Genomic DNA, 9,157 nt, shown 5'->3' with positions numbered 1-9,157 from the left:
ATAACCTGTTATAATGATCAGTCATAAATATGAACTAAATACATTATACTAGGTATCCCAAACCATCCTCTCATACCATATTATTTAAATTGCCAAAACAAAGACAAGTAATGAAATCCTCCATAAATCCTTAACAGCATAAAAGTTAGCATTTACACCACATGACGTCCCTTTGATCCTCCACTCCAAAACCTGTGCCTGATATAATATGACACTCTGAATTCCAAACTGCTCATTATATGAAACCCTAACAGTATTCCCACACTAGTCCATTTAGTTCGCTAAACCAAAACTAGCAACTAAAATTCCTACCACTCCTGACAGCATACCATTTAATATTTAAGTTAATACTGTCTATGCCCATATCCCACACCGAACTTTCTGGCCTCCATTAAAGTATATAAATAATTTATATAATATCCCAAAAGTAATTCGATACCAGTCAGTTTAAGTTATTAAAACAAATTTATTAACTTAAACATTCATCCTTCCTTGACAGCATGCCTATTCCACGTTTCTGTTTCCTGATGCCCCTTAAGATTAGCACCCTAGCATAACCAACTATTTAAGGGTCTTAATAGGTTAATTTTAACATATTTGAAACCCCCTTTAATTTTTAGTATTTGCGTTTAACCCCAGAACTCCGAAAAAATTGCAGAAAACACCCCGTAGGGGTTTTTTTCCATGGGAGCCGGCTCCCCTTTATTGGAGCCGGCTCCTAGGCTTCTAGAGCCGGCTCCCCCTCATGGAGAGCCGGCTCTCTCTTCATGGGAGCCGGCTCCCACCATTTAGGAGCCGGCTCTCACCCCTGAGAGCCCCTCTGCATCGTCTCTACTTCGTCCGATGATTTTTTCTGCGTTTCCGGCGAAGTCCGACGTTCCTGTCCCAAGTATTTTAACATTCCTAGGGTTCAATTTAAATTCTTAAAGCCCTAGAAACTTCTCACCATCCAGCATGCATTAATTGACAAAAATCTAAAACAAAACAAAACCGTATCCAAAAACGCCATTCACAGTTAACTGAATGTATGAACAATCTAAAGTCTGATCACAAGTGTCAAACTTCCATTATAAAGGTTAACTAACTTCCTAACCATCCTAACAACACCCCACATCGCATTATGAATTAATTTACAGAGGTTTAATATATAATCTAACAATTTATGCAAGGGAAGCCATCTTCAGTTAGTATACGGTTAACCAAATTTCAGACTAAACTAATATGCATACAATCTGTTTTAAAAGTTTTAATTAAATTCCTGGAGTCTATTTAGAATGCACAGAACACAAGTTTACAGGAAGGAGAGAATGAAACTTGCCTTTAGATTTCGTTTTGAAACCTTACAGCCGCATCGTCTCTAAGTTTCAGAATTCTCTTATACTGCTCCCACCTCTGACCATTGTTCCATTCCTCTGTTCTTCCTCCTTAGCTTCATAGATTAATACTACGTGAATAATGTTTTATTTTAACCCTTGCAGACTACACAAGAATATACACCTTGAAGTGTATACAACCCCCTCTGTGTATCTCTGTTTTTCCTCTTAAATTACCCCTACGTGAATAGGGTTTTCTCCCAAAACCCTTGCAACATATATCGTTATATATATATAGACTCCTCTGAAACCCTAATCCCAAATCCAGTAATCCTAACCCTAAGTCCAGCCCAACTACAAGTCGGCTACCTAATTACTTAATCATAACACCCTAAACCTAATTAAGGAAAATAAATAAATAAGGAAATTATATATCAATTCAAAATACCAATTCAATTAAACAATTAATCCTAAAACCAATCAACAAGTAAAATAAATCAATTAATCTAAAACAAATAATTCACACTTAATCAATTAAACAAACCAATCCACTATATAACAATTAAATTAAATACACACAAAATAATAATAAATCAACTAATTTAACCAAATAACAAATAAGTCCAATAATTTAAATAAAAATGAAAAACAAACCAAAATATTCCCATTTTATCCTTTTGAAAACTAGGGGTATTACATATGGGTTTGTGAATTTATGTGTATGTGTATGGGTTTATTGTATGAATGTATGTATATGGGTCTGTGAATTTCAAAGATATATTCAAAAGTATTCAAAGGTACAGTTCAAGGATGGGTCAGATACCATCTTGAAATTCAGAGAAAGAATATGAGTATTAAAACTCTATTCAATATTATTCACGATGGTGTTACATTTAATTTATAGAATAATACCTAGCTAAAATAGGTAACTAATTATACAATAATTAGAAAACTAATTACCTATCAATGAGTCCTAAATCAAGGAGTAAATAATTTAATCATATCAACACATAGTACTTCTCTAATTTTTCTTTTAGAAACGCATTCTCAATATTTTTCTTTGATTGTTGGATGTCGCCATATGCAAGACGATATGTCCATCTTCGTCAGGCCAGTTTAAGAAGTCTTCCTTATCAACCTTCGTTAGCCATCCCACCAATACCTCAAAAATCCTCAGATTGTGGTATTTTAGAGCCAGATGTAATGCAGTTTCTCGTCTAGTTGTCAAATCTTCAATAGAGTATGGGCGAGCCAATAGAAACAATCTCAAAAGTTTAACATTTTCCACAGCAACCGCATGATGCAAAGGAGTTGTGCCCTCTCTTCCTTTGTCGTGGACTGGGCTGCTGTCAATCGAGACGAACCACTCCACCATGCGATCATGCTTACCTAGAAGAGCAAGGTGCATGGGACTAAGGCCATCCGGGTTGTGCTTCCTGGCATATGACGGCATCAACCTCATGACTTTTGCTTATGAAGCCACATGTAAAGGAGTCTCAGCTAACAATTTATCATCGATATTGCGCTCCAAAATACAAGCGTTTGATGTTTCCCTCATGAGCAGCCTCTCTCAAACTGTCATCCATTCTGAGACAGCTACAGTTACAAGTATGCAAATTGAGCATGGTCGCCTCCCTTCTCTTTAAAGGAGTCGATTGGCTTGGTTCTATACACAATGAAAGAAGAATCAGTGTAGATTCTTTTCTTTTCAAAAAAGAAAAGAAGAGCTAGGATGGAAGTAAAAAAAAAAGTGCGCATGAGTGCAGGCGTGTGTGTTTGCTCTACATGCATAGTAACCCATCCATGTATGTACAAAGCATGCTTCTTCTTCTTCTTCTTCTTCTTCTTTTTCTTTTTTTTTTTTCTTCGAGATAATCATGTACGAAGCATGTTTGTTTCACCATATTGTAATACCCCATATTTTTTAAAGATTTTTTTATTTATTTAAATTAATTAGTTGATTTAATTATTTATTAATTGTTTATGCTAATTATTATTTTATTATTATTTAAATATGAACGTATAATTAGTTGTATTTATTTTATTTTATTGTGTATGAATATTTATTTATATTTAGATGTGTATTATAATTGTATAATATCATATGTTAAATACATATATATATATATATGTGTGTGTGTGTGTGTGTGGAGGGAAAAATCCCTATCCAATGGCAATTGTTCACGTCACCACACTATAAGCCTACCTCTAATAAATCTCATGCACCCACCTTAGTCAGGCCCAAATGGAAGTCCCCACCAAGCCCAAGAACATCTCTGTTGGACCTCCAGCTCTGGCTAAGCCCATAGAAGAAGGTCAGTAGCCCAAATATTAACAAAAGTAAAATGTGCAGTCCTGCTAGCAATGCTAGTTGGACCAGGACACAATCAGCCCAAGTCCATCTACAGATGAAGTTATTCCTACTACACGAAGGAAACAACAAAGAGGGCAAGTTCTATACAGGTCAACTTTTAACGTAGGAAGAATTGTAAAAGGAAAGGGACTCTATATGTAAAGAATGTCTTATATAGAAAAAATTGGAGGACAAGCAAGGCAAGTCCTACCATAATTCTTTCACATATTTGTGTATAAATAGAGGCAGAGACTTATGAATTCCAATGTGGCAGATAGATAAAGGTATATATCTGCACAGACAAAATCAATAGTTCAAGTCACACACTCCCATAATCCATTTTCTCGTTGGGGGATTCCCTTCAACTATTCATGTCAAATAACTAATACAATATTGTGGAGTTGAATATAAAAGGATCGAACAATTACATGCTTCGCAATATACAATTATCTTTTATTATTATTACTTTTGAGTGAGTGGCATTCTTTTTTTTTAATTATTATTGGTTGAGAGAAATTTTGCACCTACAATATATATTGTTATTATATGTAAAGTAGGATATTTGTATATATATTGTTTTTATATGTTTAGATTAGTTTAAGTTAGATACTTAGGTAAAGTTAGATTTGTTATATAAAGTTACATATTTATATTAGTTTTATCTTATGTTAGTTTATTATATAGGATGGTTTGTCTGATGACGTTCGTAAGGTTAGAAAAATAAGAAACAGAAAGTCAGGTTAGCCAAGAGAGAAAGAAGAAGAGTGAGGAAGGAGCCCTTGACTGTAGTAGGTGAGAAACAAATCCGTACGGTAAGTTTATACTCAATCATATTCCTTTCAATTTATAAGCCTATCACCTTTGTTAAAAATAAGAGGGAGCAATTGTATATTGTGTATATATGTGTGGAGAATAAGAAATCTAAATTTTATATGGTAAACTTACATGGTTAGAATATATTACCCCTCAAGTTAGAGCATAGATGATATCTATCATGCCCAACTTGCTAACTACACCCATGGAACGTATTGTATTGTAATCCCAATTCCCTTTTGAATAAACGCGGACAAGCACATAGAGCTGCATTAACAATATTGTGGAAAAAAATCCTTTCCATTTACTCTCTCAATGGAAGGTCAAATGGCCATCTAATAGTGGTGATTAAAGATACATTTCTAACATAGTTTTATCATCGCCAAGTCAGCAAGGTATGTTGTAAGGTACGTAAAAATTTACTAATCTTATACTTTATTTTACCAGTCCTGATTTATACAATTATATTAGGATATATTATACTACTAAAAATAAATATCATTCAACTTTACCTTTTTATTTAAATTAAAATAAATATCACTCAACTTCACCTTTTTATTTAAATTAAAATACTTTTTTACTTTTTCTCTTCTGTATTGGAATTCTGTTAATATATTATATAGTTTATTCTTTTTCCGTCCCAAATAATGTAAATGCATAATAACAAACAAACTGAATTACGGGTTGCCTCCAAACAATATATAAAATACTTTCTAAAATTTGGTTTTACATATTTTTTATGTTCTTCATACCTAATAACTCAAACTTTAAATTCTTTGGTAATCAAAGTCATCCGTGGGAGAGTAATTCAGTACGAGAGTAAATGAAGATAATTTTTTTTCCAAGGTTGTGATGGATGAATTTACACCAATGTTTCTACAGATCCTTCACTCCTATTAGATATGTTTAGTTTATTGTATACGTCAACAAATTAAGAATTAATTATGAAAAATTAGATGATAATATAAGGTCCCATTGTGCGAATCACAAGAAAATTCGTACTAGGACCTACTTGAAAGGGCAGAAAAAGTAATGGTCCAAGTTAACAGACATCCACAACCTCAACTTTCAAAAAATTAGTGAAAAAAAAAAATTAATTAAAAAAAGTACCCAATGGTCGGTCTTCACGCATATAATTGAGTGCTTTAGAAAAATAAATATTGCTTAGGGAAATGAGTAACTATAGGTATTTTTTTTTTCTTTTTTTTCAATATAGGTATTTCTTTTATGCAGTTTCTGTTGCACATCAATGAAAGTATAAATATCTCCTATCAACCCTACAAAAGAATTTTCAAATAATTTGGGGGAGAAAAAAAATAGTAGTATCATAATGGACACAAAAAGAAAAATCAGTGCAGCTTCCTCTGAATAAACCTGAAAACTTTCTCGTAAACGGTAGTGAAAAAGACCATGGATCCCCATCCGCAAAATCCCTATTCCCTTTTTGAGTAAAAGTAGTCTTTGTCTAATGTCTCGTTAAACCTCCTTTCTTCCCAATGAAAGGAAAATCAGTGCAGAACGCGAACTGTTTCCTAGAAAAATTAGGTGAGCTTTTATTTAGAGAAAAAAATATTCTTAATTCTCTCAACATTGTAGATAGACTATGCTAAATAGATTTGTGAAAAAATTACTAGTCTTAATAAATAAATTCAAAAGAAATTCAATAAGAATAATAAGTCCATTATATATATGTATATATATATATATATCAATCTTTAAACCACTACATATTCCAGTTATATATACTCCATCTTCTAGTGTGAATAACATTTTATCATTTTTACACTCTTTCGATCTAGTTCTACTCTCACTCCCATTCGGTATGAACTTAGATTATATGTCTAGTTGCTAATGAAATATCATGCATTTCATAATAGAATTTAGAATCTATTTAATAATTCATTCACTTCTTAAAAAACAAATAAGGTTTCACTAACAGGCTAATTTGGTTATGTAAGACTCACATATCAAATTAAGATAATAATAAGTCGATTATCTTTCTTCCCTCTCTCTCTCTCTATAGATATATATACACACATTTATATGTGATACTAAAATCAGTGATGTTTCTCAACTAATCTCATCTACTTTTTCCATTCATTCAATGCTCATATTTAAGAACGCAAACTCTTTCCGAAAATTAGGTGAGCTTTTATTTAGAGAGAAAACTATTCTTAATTCTCTCAACGCCATTTCCACTTGGTTTGGATTTCAAAACCTTATCCATTTATTGAGTGACTATACCAACGACACCACACAACATACGTCTACAGTTGAATTATTAAAGTGTTAATTAAGTCATTTCTTTTTCAATCTTTAATAATATAGTGTCATGACATGAAAATGTCATATTCATAGGACTACTATGATCACTAATTTTGTCTCCTTGATATTTTAAGGATGACTAAAAATACTCTATGACTATATTTGACGGGCATATAATTGAAAATTTGAAATTGGTATTGAAATTGATAGAATTAAAAATATATATTTATATATATATAACTCAAAAAATTGAACCAATATTTTTTCAATTCCATGCCGCCAAACACAACATACATAAATTCATTTTTTTAAGGTCTAAAATCATAAAACCCCAACCACTTTTAATTTTCTATATATATAATAGACTTATTACTCTTATTGAATTTCTTTTGAATTTATTTATTAGGATTAGTAATTTTTCCACAAATCTATTTAGCGTAGCCTATCTACAACGTTGAGAGAATTAAAAATATTTTTCTCTCTAAATAAAAGCTCACCTAATTTTTCAAGGAAACAGTTTGCGTTCTTAAATATGACAATGGAGACCATTATCGTGTTAAATTTAATTATGAACTAGTTTCTTCCTTAATTATTACAATAAAAAATAAGTCATATTAGCACAACAAGAAAAAAGGGCCATCTACAAGGGGCCAAATGTGCTATAAAAACTTATTCACTGGGATTCTAGGCCCTTGTTTATGATGAATAGTCTTTACTGTTTTACAAGGCATAATTATTCTCGTAAAAGAGTAAAATATTTCCTGTAGAAAGGAATTAGAAGGGTTAAAAAAAAGGAAGAGGAGGAGGATGAGATCATCCAGAATGTGTGGAATAATTGGTCCTTACAATCATAAAACAGTGCGTTATGACCTTTCTAAAGCAAGCATGAGTGGACAACAACATGATTTTAATGGTCCTTACAATCATACAGACTTTACTAGTGCATTTATCATGTGTAATACAAAAGAGACCATGACTATACAACAATAGGACTACCATCGCCTTGGAAAATTTATCAACATTTTAGTTAAAAAAGGTTCGGGGCATTGGTTAGTTAGAGTTAAGTAGAAAGATAGATGGCATACCCTAAGAAAAAGGCGATAATGAGTGCGTTTATTACATTAAGATGTTTGTTAAAAAGGATTATTAACTTGAGCAAGTGAGGAGCAAATATAATTGCCAAGATGCAAACCACATTTTGGGAATGTAAAAGCATGGCCAAGTAAATATGAATGTTTGAGCCTGATGAGTCTGTGTTGATGGGGTGGATAAGGAACAAAGAGCAATAATAGGTGGCACAGAGAAATAAGATATACATAGTAGTCTGTAAGGGAGGCCTTGTGTGTGGAGGCGGATTAAGCTCGTAGAGGCATAAAAGGTCGCACTGTTTAACAAATAAAATTCATAGAAATGGAGTGGTGTCATTGTTGAAGTCTCCGCGTAATGCTTCACGAATACTTTGAAATGCATTGCCTCCTTTGTATCGGCGTTGGTAGTTGTATCTTGCCATAACCCACTAGGAGGGCTAAGCGCAGCTTGAAATTGTGAGTCGTACGCAGCAGAAAATATTTAGGAAAGTTTTAAGTTTTGTAAAACAGATCTATGTCGTAACTACCTTTACTTATTTTAGCAATTAAACAGGTAATCACGTGCAAATAAAATAAAGCAAAGTATAGAGTTAGAGATGACACCAGGATTTTAGCGAGGAAACCCCAGTTGATAAAATATGTCAACTGTTATGGGAAAAACCTCGCAGACTTGTGCAGTCCAAAGTAAACCAATCTACTATGCTTAAAACAAAGTATACTGAACTTTGACTCTGGCTCACACCCTATCGTTCTACACCATACCAACCACTGACGATCATCTGGCTTTGCGACTCCCCGTCCAACAGCAACTTGACCTTAAGCTTACACTTGATATTTGTAGAAGAGTAACAGGTAGATATATATCAAACAACACTCCACGAATGCTCTAACCCTTTCAAAGTGTGACTGTGCTTACTTCTGTTCTTCAACCGTCTGAATGATGTAGAAGAAGATCTGCTTCGTCTGATTGATGTTAATACGACTGTATGATCACGATCAGGATTCGGACTCCACAATTCTAACCTAACTAGGTGAATATGTGTATGTTCTAGGAAGACAACAGAAAATTAACTTTGATTTTCTGAGAGGGATAAACTTCTTAAGGCATCGTATAATATATGAATAATGATTCAAAGCCGTAAAAAAAACCTTATATATGACATGGTTTATATAAAGGTTTGTAAAGTCCTGTTCCTTCATAAAATAAAGGAAAATTCGTGCATAGGACTTAGAAGGAAAGTTAGATGAAAAAAGGATACAGTAGAACAAGGAAACTGGTAAACCTGCTACAATCAGGACTTATGGAATCTGTTCCCGTATTTGGA

The sequence above is a fragment of the Cornus florida genome, unplaced genomic scaffold (assembly GCF_030987335.1).
Source record: "Cornus florida cultivar Cherokee Brave unplaced genomic scaffold, ASM3098733v1 CherokeeBrave_3.0.0_Hap2_Chr04, whole genome shotgun sequence".
NCBI classification, from domain to species: domain Eukaryota; kingdom Viridiplantae; phylum Streptophyta; class Magnoliopsida; order Cornales; family Cornaceae; genus Cornus; species Cornus florida.
This window is presented reverse-complemented; position numbering follows the sequence as displayed.